General features: G+C 51.7%; 1 long non-coding RNA gene across 1 annotated transcript; it reads right to left on the bottom strand.

Moving 5' to 3' along the window:
• Positions 1 to 4,798: 4,798 nt before the first annotated feature.
• LOC115892917 lies at positions 4,799 to 8,384 on the bottom strand. Its single transcript, XR_004052848.1, has 3 exons — positions 8,185 to 8,384; positions 7,666 to 7,798; positions 4,799 to 5,392 (listed from the first exon to the last, which is right to left on the bottom strand). It is a non-coding gene; the product is annotated as an uncharacterized LOC115892917 (long non-coding RNA).
• Between the last annotated feature and the right edge of the window lie 420 nt (positions 8,385 to 8,804).

Genomic DNA, 8,804 nt, shown 5'->3' with positions numbered 1-8,804 from the left:
ACACAGTTTTAGAGACCAGAAATCCAAGATGCCAGCAGGGCTGTGCTCCCTCTGAAGGCTCCAGTGGGGGATCCTTCCTAGGGGTATGTGGGGGCTGCTGGGCTGGATGTAAAGTCATGTGTGTTCTCAAGACTGGGGAAGGGACCTCCCTGGTGATGGATGAGAGGCCGTCAGGCCAGGGTTCCTGGAGGGCATGCCTTCACCACTGCTGGTGTTGCAGGAGCCCAGGGGAGGTGCTCGTTGGCAGGAAGGGCCATGTTTTCCACCACGTGGGCCCCTCCTCAGTGTGTAGAGAGAAGGGACTGTGGCTTTCTGGCTGTCTCCATAACTGCAAAGTCCCCAGCACCTTCCTCAGTCCCAGGGTCACACCAGCTTTGAAGCTCCACCCAATACGAGCCTCCCCAGCCACCATGTGGGACTCAGAATGGAACTGGTAAGTCCCAAGAAGATAACAGGGGAAGTTCAGAGGGGCTGGGACCACTGAGTCCAAAGAAGGGCAAGGAAAACCCAGATGGGGTCACCATGGGGTGAAGGTCCAGGCAGAACAGGCCCCAAGGCCACGCATGTGATCACCCTCCCTGGGCAGCAGTTGAGCCGGGCCACTGCCTGGGTGCAGAGACGCCTCCAACTGGCCTCCAGGATAACCGTAGTTCTCCAGCTCAGTGAGATGATCAACAAGAACAAACCCCTGTCTGTCTCTTGGGAGGGTTGCCTCAAAGGGGGACACGCTCCTCACAGAGAAGTCACAGGAGCCTCTGGATTCCTCTGGAAGAATTTTACCCTCTCTGCCCGCGATACCTTTACCATCAGCCCTGACACTCAGACCCTGGCTCGTGTTGCTCACATTTGGGGCTGGAAAATTCCTTCTGGTGGGGGCTGTCCTGTGGACTGCAGGATGCTGAATGGTACCCCTCCCCTGCTAAGTGTGGCAACCCACACTGTGTGCAGACCTCACCGGATGTCCCAAGTTCTAGACCACTCCTGGCTGAGAACCACTGATACTGAGGGTCTGGCTAGGAAAATGTGTAAACCTCTCCAGGTTCCCCTCCACATCCCAGGCTGTGCGCTTAGGGACGCAGGTTCAAAGGCCGCACGCTTAGGGACACCGGTTCACAGACCGCATGCTTAGGCACGCGGGTTCACAGGCAGAGGACTTTGTGCAACACCAACTTCAGTGAATCAGGAGGAGGAGCTGGGGGGCAGGGGGGCCACTGGGGGTGGGGGGTGGGGCAGAAGGGTTTATTCTCAGTACAAATGGAGAGCAGACCAAAGGGCCCAGGAAGGAGACGGCTACACCAGAAAACCCTGAATTCACAGAAGGCACAGGAAGGAGATGGCTACACCAGAAAACCCTGAGTTCGCAGAAGGAATCTGGCTAACACAGAATATTTGCATAGGCCAGTTTGCCTATGACTGACCTAGCTTTGGATCACTCACATGCAAATCTGTGGGGCCCTGTGGGGAAGGGAGAAGCCTTTGCTGGGGACGCTGGGGGTGGGGGAGTTGAGTAGGAGCCAGAAAAGCACAGCTGTTTCTGGACTGGCCTGTTACGGAGGGAGGAGGGCACCTGCCCTACCTACTGGCTGCCTGTCCCCACACCTGCTACTGCCCTGTGGCTTCCCCACCCAGCCAGCGCACCTGTGTGTGTGTTTATGGAGTGGCGCGGCCAACTAAAATAATAGATGAGTGAGTTACCATAAAGTGGAAAAGTGGAAAAGTGTTGGCATTAATAAAGAATTTTGTGTCGGTAGAAATAAGAGTATTTAATATATATATATATAAAAATTATATATATATATGTATGAGAGAGAGAGAGAGAGAGAGACAGAGAGATGTGATCTCTCTAGCCTATGATATAAGAGCAGCAAGCAGACAGGAAGCCCAGCTCCAGAGTGGTGTTGGGGGATCAAGCTGCCCCTCAAGGGCTCTGGGCCTGTCCTTAGCATGGGAGGGTGTGGGTGTGGCCGGTCCTCCCCTGGGAGACAGTTTATGCACAGACCTCCTCACTGCCATGGAATAGCTCTAGCTACTTATTTTGATAAGAAGTCATTCCAGGCATGGTATAAAATCTCAGAGGGCAGGCCACGATACCTTCCTTACCTCTGTTTCCGGCAGTGGTGGTTTAAATGGTGAGAAAAAACCTTTTGTCTGAGGAATGTGAGTGCTTGTAATTATCAGGACCAGAGAGACCTTAAATTGAGACAGTGCTCGCACCCTGCTCCCTGCTTTGAGCTGTGTGTTCCCGTCTGGAAACCACTTGCTGTTGCCATGAGTAGCCATGGATTAACCCAGTAATGCCCCACTGGCCCCTGGAACCCACACCCCATAGCTTAACGTTGTACGGCCGATCACTCATCAATGCTATTTCTGTAAACTCACAAGAATTCTTGATAGAAAACGTGGTATCAGCCGACTCCCTGACCCCCACTTTCCTTCCAAACCATATGAACTGCTGCTCATCGGAGTGTAGATCCAGGGCAACTGGAATCTGTTGCAATCCTCAAGCTTGGCCCAAAGGAACTCTCCACTTAGATTAATTTTGCCTCAGTTTCTTCCTTTTAGGGGGACAATAGTGAGCCCCTAAAAGATGTGTCCACCCAGAATCTGTAAATGTGACTGAATTTGGAAAAAAGATCTGTGCAGATGTCATTAAGGACCTCCTGGTGAGGTCATCCTGAATTGGAGCGGGCCCGGATCCAATGACAATGGTCTTAGAAGAGAAGAGATGGGGAGAAGATACACACAGGGAGGAGTCACGTGCAGATGCAGGCAGAGGCCACCTGGAGCCACCAGGAGCTGGAAGAAGCAAAGGGTTCTCCCTGGGAGGCCTCAGAGGAAGGGCAGCGCAACTGCCACTGTGACTTTGGACTTCTGGCCCCAGCACTGTGAGAGGACAGGTTTTAAGCCAGGCAGTTTGTGGTGCTTGGTTATGGCAGCCTTGGGCACTCACGCACTTTTCCAGAGGTGCTGCTGCCCAGGAAGCGTTCTGCACGCTACACCTGGTTTCCTGCTTTCAGCAGTAATTTGTGCATTGCTGCACATAAAGCCACCTCCTGCTTTTTAACGGCTGCCTGTCACGAATCCCACTGTCTGGGTGTAGCATGATTTATTTCTCCAGGCTCTTATCCGGGCACGTTGGAGCAGTTTCCAGCTTTTGACTACTTGCAGGTAAAGCTGTGTCAGTAGCCTTGTGGAGATGTTATTCAGCATTTGCGTGCACGTATCTGCAGAGCTGCTGGGTGTGTGCACTGTACGTTTCTATACCTGTTTCAAAGAAGGCATCGCAAGTTGCTCACACCAGTAATCAGTCAGGATGCCTCTCTCCTACTCCTTACCAACGGAGGGCTCTCACATTTTGCATTGGCAATCGGATAGATTAAAAACGGTCTTACATTCTAATTTTAACTTGCATTCTTCCTTTTTTTCCCATTAGTGCATCTATCCTTCCATACGTTCAATAGCTTTCATATTTCCCTTTTGTGAACTGTTTTTGTACTTCGCCCATTTTCTATCACTTGACTGGTCTTCATTGCATTGATTTCTAGAACTTCTTTATGTAGGAGCCAAATGAAGCTTTTCCTGTGCCTTACATTGCAGATTCTGTCTCATTTCTCCCCTGGCTTTGTTTATGGTGGTTGTTTTCCATCAGGCAAACATTTTTAACTTGATTATTATTTCTTTTTATCCATTTTTATGGCTTCTGAGTTTGTGTTCTATTTCAGAAGATCTTCCTCCTTCTAAAACTACTGAAGGAAATGGCTCTCTCCTTTCTTCTAGTATGTTTATGGTTTCCGATTTTATAGAAATATCTGCTGTAACTATAACATATGGAGGGCTTAGGGAGTAAAGTAGAAATGCAATTTTATTTTTTTCTAGAAAACTATTTAGTTGTAGTTCAGTTGTTGTTCAGTTGGGGTCTTCTGAACAACTGGAATTCATCACACCGATAGACAAAATCACCTTTCCTAACTACCCGGGTGTGTTTGGATCCATTTCTGGTTCTTCTGCCTCATTTCTTTGCTCTCTGACTAGTGGGTCCATGTCCCAATTACTGCAATTTTATAGGCTCTATGGATGTGAAGATCTATTTTAAGATATTTCCTAATATCAAACCATCTTCAAGTCTCCTAGGTCATGGCTTACAGTTTTTAGACAATTTAATTCACATTTTTATATTGCTATTCATTCATAAGATTTGCTTATGATTTTCTTTCTGTGCTTGTCTCTTTGGGTTTTGGTATCATTCTTATGGTAGCTTCATAAAGAGAACTTGGAAATTTTCTTTCCTTATATATGCTTTGCATCCATTTAAATATTATCAGTTCCTTAACAGTGTGGTGGAATTGCCTGTGAAGCTGTCGGGGCCTGGAGCCATTTGTAGCTTTGTTGCTGTATCAGCATTACAGTCCTAGGCATCTACAGCTATGATAAGTGGTATAGCAGGTGGGTAGTGTAATAGGAGGGAACAAGACAACTGGGGAGTGTGATGCCTGTAAAGAATCTAAAAGTGATAGTAAAACCAACTATTATTACCACATCCTGCCAATTCTAAACAGTCAGCAAGAGAATATACGCCCTTTTAAGAGGACCCACCACTGGCATATCATGGAAACATACCCTCCCTAGCAAAGTGGCATAACTCCTGAACCTCTGCTGGAGCACAGCGCCCAGTTTTGTGGCTGGGTTTGTATGCAATTACATTATATTCAAATCACACTAATTTATTTCCCCAGAATGAGAAGATAGAGAACAAGCATTTTTCATCAAAATTAGTTCTGTGACATTATTATAAAAAATATGAAGGAAATTCCCAAAGAAACCCTAAACCTTCAAAAATTATTAAGTATGGCAGCTCCTCAAAACTATTAAACATCGAATTACCACATGATCCAGCAATTTCTTCTCTGGGTATACACCCAAAAGAATTGAAAGCAGAGACGCAAAGAGCTATCTGTACACCCGTGTTCACAGCAGGTTTATTCACAGCAGCCGACAGATGGAAGCCACCGGAGTGCCCGTGGATGGAGGCGTGAGCAAGTGAAAGATGGTCTATGCAGGCCACATAGGATCTGGCCTCAGAAAGCATGGACATCCCGACACACGCCACAACATGGACGGACCTTGAGAACCTGATGCTGAGTGAAGTGAGCCAGGCACACAGGGACCGACACCGGGTGGTTCCACTTGTATGAGGTCCCTAGCGGTGTCCGGTTCGTAGAGACAGGAGGTGGAATAGTGGGTGCTGGGGCCTGAGGAGGGGCGCAGGGAGGCAGCATTCAAAGGGGATGGGGTTTCAGTCTGGGAGGATGAGAAGTTCTGGGGATGGGTGGTGGCGATGACTGACAACAGTGTAGATATGCTTCATGCCGCTGAATTGCACACCTAAAAGTGGCTGAAATGGTAAATGTTATCTTATGCATATTTTACCACAGGAAAATAAATAAATAAATAAAACAAAAAGTTCTTTAACTTGTTGAAAGTAAACAGAAAAATGTTAGAAAAACTTTAAACAGGAAAAAAAAAAAGGAGAGAAGAGATAAGTAAAGTAAAAGAGCCAGCTGCCTGGGTCTGCGACCTGGCCAAGCGTCTCACTCGGAGACGCTCCCTGCAGGCCCCCCTGCCCCTCCCACCCCTCGCCCTCCACGGGGACCCAGCCGGAGGCGATCTGGAAACGCCTCTGGCTTTGCTCACCCGGCCTGTGTGGCCCCCAGTAATTCTGGGCAGGTTGTTCCTTCACCAGCACAGCACCAAGCTCACGCCCTCTTCCCCGACCTTTTCCACCAACACAATCTCATTAGATCCTTAATCCTGGTCTTACTTCATAAATGCATGAGTTTTATTCCAGGGGCTCTGGGGTTACTCTGCCCATAAGAAGCCCTGATAAACGGGGTGCTTTCTGTGTGGGGCATAGGGGTCACCTGCGGCAAGAGGCCTGGCTGTCCTGGGGGTGTCCTTCCGGGCTGGGGTGCCGTCCTTCCAGCACATCCTCCTCCTCTAGAGTCCCTGGGAGGGCCCAGGCTGTCCCCCACCCCCATAGGCCTGGCTCCCACTGGCAGGGAAGGCCTCATCTTATCCGCAGAGGGTGGGCCTGGATCAGCAGGAAGCCCATGGTCTCCTCGTGCCTGGCACCCTCTGGAATAAGAGACAAATTACTGGCGGAGGTTGCAAGCTGCTCAAAAAATTCACTCTAGAAAAGCAGGGGCTCTGTTCCGCAATCAAAGTCTCGGGGCAGATGTTCATGTTTCTAGAACTGTAAAGTCATTCTGCGGTGTTAGCCCATGGTGACAGAGAGTCTAGCTGGGAGGCGTAGAAAGTCTGATATGTGTGTTTCCTTTGTAGGATTTCCTTCCATCTGGAGGAGGAAGGGGTGATCAGCAGGCGCTTACAGATGATCTCAGCAGTGACGGCTTCATATTCCAGAGGCTTCCAGGGGGCTGGTGTTCCTCCGCACTCTGGCCTGTCCAACTCTGAGTCCCAAATCTGGGGCTGGCAAACAGGGTCACCATGGTGGGGGGCACCTCATTTTTGCTATGGTTGGGTGGGCAAGAGATATCCACAGGGCTGGGGTAGACAGAGCAGACATCCCGTGGGTCAGGTTAGACCCCAGATCCCATTGGTCAGGGACACCCCCTACTTAGCCCCTTATCCCTTCTTTAACGAAGACATGAGCAGCGTGGGCTCCAGGCGGGGAATTCCCATGCCAGCTGTGTAGGCAGGATGCAGCTGCCAGTGTCGCTGTGGCCGGCGCCCTTCCCTGTTCTCACGCCATTTGCATTCTTGGGTACAGCCTGTTCAGTTTCTGCTCCTGCCCCGCCCTGGCAGCCACGATACCCTCGGGCCCTGCACTTGGGAGAACCAGCTCCAAGGTGGGTGAGGCTCTGTCTGGGATAACGAGTCCCAGGGATCCCCAGGGAAGTCACAGGCTTAGGAGAACACTGGGGAGCCTCTGGCCCCAGACCCTTGGTGGGGCAGCTGGGCTCAGAAAACCTCTCTGTGGCCTCCTGTGTGGAGAGGAGGCGGGGAGCTGGTTAGCCCAAGACCCGAGAGCCGGGCAGATGCATAACTCAAGGTCACCTTGGGTGTGACGCATGGCCCTGCACTCCCAACTGCCATCACACTTCCAATAATAACCATACACATCACCAGGCCCTCCTGGGCCGGTGCTGCCCTTGCTTCCTGCGCACCTGCTCCTGTCGAAATTGACTGGCTTTGCACCCACTGTACAGATAAGAAGATCCTTTCCATCCTGGCCCGACTGGGAGCACGTGACAACTGTCTTTAATTCCCTAGGAGTGTGTTCCCATGGAGGCACTGCCACAGGTGACACTGGGCTGGCCTCACCCCCTTGACAAGCAGACCATCACGGGGGAAGGGCAGGCATGCTGCACTAGGGGGTCTTAGGACACAGCTGGAACTCCTTGGGACCTGGAGATTTTGCTGGAAGACCAAGCTGTCACCACTGCAGATTCAGCAGTCAGCCTCATCCTTGGGGTGCCTGATACTGTCTTTAGGGGCTGCTGGGTGGGGCTGGTGGGGGTGGAGGGGCGCCTTGTCCTGCATGCCTCTGGACGATGAGGGGTAGCTCTGAGAATTGGCTCACTTCTTCCCCATGCCTGTCCATTAGGCCACCCCTAACAAATGCTCCAGGAGACACAGCATGCTCACCCGGGACCTGATCCCAGACCCTTCCGCTGGGGCCTGGTTGGGGCTCCCTGGCTGGTGGGGTTCTCTTGGGAGGGCTCCCCTGCACGGAGGACGGCACTCGCCCCATCCACGCTCATGCACACACCGTCAGCTGCTGGAGGAATGAAGGGTGCATGTGTGGCCCTGGGCCGTGCCTGCCTGGGGGTCCCTTTAGGACTCCAACCCCTGGAGGAGGAAAAGGAAAGGAATTCTTCTCTTCCTTTTCTACTTTGAGAAAAGTCTTAATTCTCTTCCATTGAGCCTCAGGCCACAGAGGCCCACGCAGTCCCGATGGGCATTTGCACAGTGGGCTCTGGCTGGGTTTGCACTGCTGTACTTTGACAGCTTCCCTGCCCCACCCCCTCCAGCTGCCCTATGGACTGGACAGGGACCTGGGCACTGCAGGTCCCCACTCCTGGCCTTGCAGTGGTGACTGGGCGGGGTCTTTCGGTGTCCATGTGAGTGGGGACTTCTTTCTCCCTTTGCTGTGCGTGGACTCACCCATCCGCTCTTCACTCGCTCACAAAGTGGCACGTCCACACCCCTGCAGGACCCAGGGTGGCTGCATGCCGGCGTCTCCTTGGCTCCCCAGCACCATGGCTGCAAATGTCCTTTGTCCTCAGAAAGATGCAGAGGGGGCAGGCCTGGCGATCTCCCAGACGGCCTGCATTTACGTTCCCAGGGCCTGCTGGTGAGAAACGGTTCCCACAAACCCCCATGGTCGCTGTTCGGGGCGGTACTTCCACATCCTCATGGCCCCCCTTGCGTTTCGGCTGAGTTCTGCTCCTAAAGGGAGGGGCTGCCTTGCCATCTGTTACAGGTCCCCTGCCTCCCCCCAAGAAAAATATGTGGATGCCCTGAACCTGGCACCAGTGAACGTGACCTTACTTGAAAGTCGGGTCTTTGCAGATGGAAATAGTTAAATTAAGATGAGCTTACACTAGAATAGGATAAACCCTGACGCCATGTGACTGGTGTCCCCATGAGAAGAGAGACACAGACACACAAGGGAGAAGCCATGTGCAGCCGAAGGCGGAGATCAGAGGGGCGCTGCGGCTGCAAGCCTGGGGCTGAGGCGGGCAGGGTGCGAGCTGGGCTCCCCACCACAGGACACGTGATAC

The sequence above is a fragment of the Rhinopithecus roxellana genome, chromosome 13 (assembly GCF_007565055.1).
Source record: "Rhinopithecus roxellana isolate Shanxi Qingling chromosome 13, ASM756505v1, whole genome shotgun sequence".
Taxonomy (NCBI): Eukaryota; Metazoa; Chordata; class Mammalia; order Primates; family Cercopithecidae; genus Rhinopithecus; species Rhinopithecus roxellana.
The sequence above is the reverse complement of the archived record's forward strand: the minus strand, read 5'-3'. Positions and strand labels throughout refer to the sequence as shown.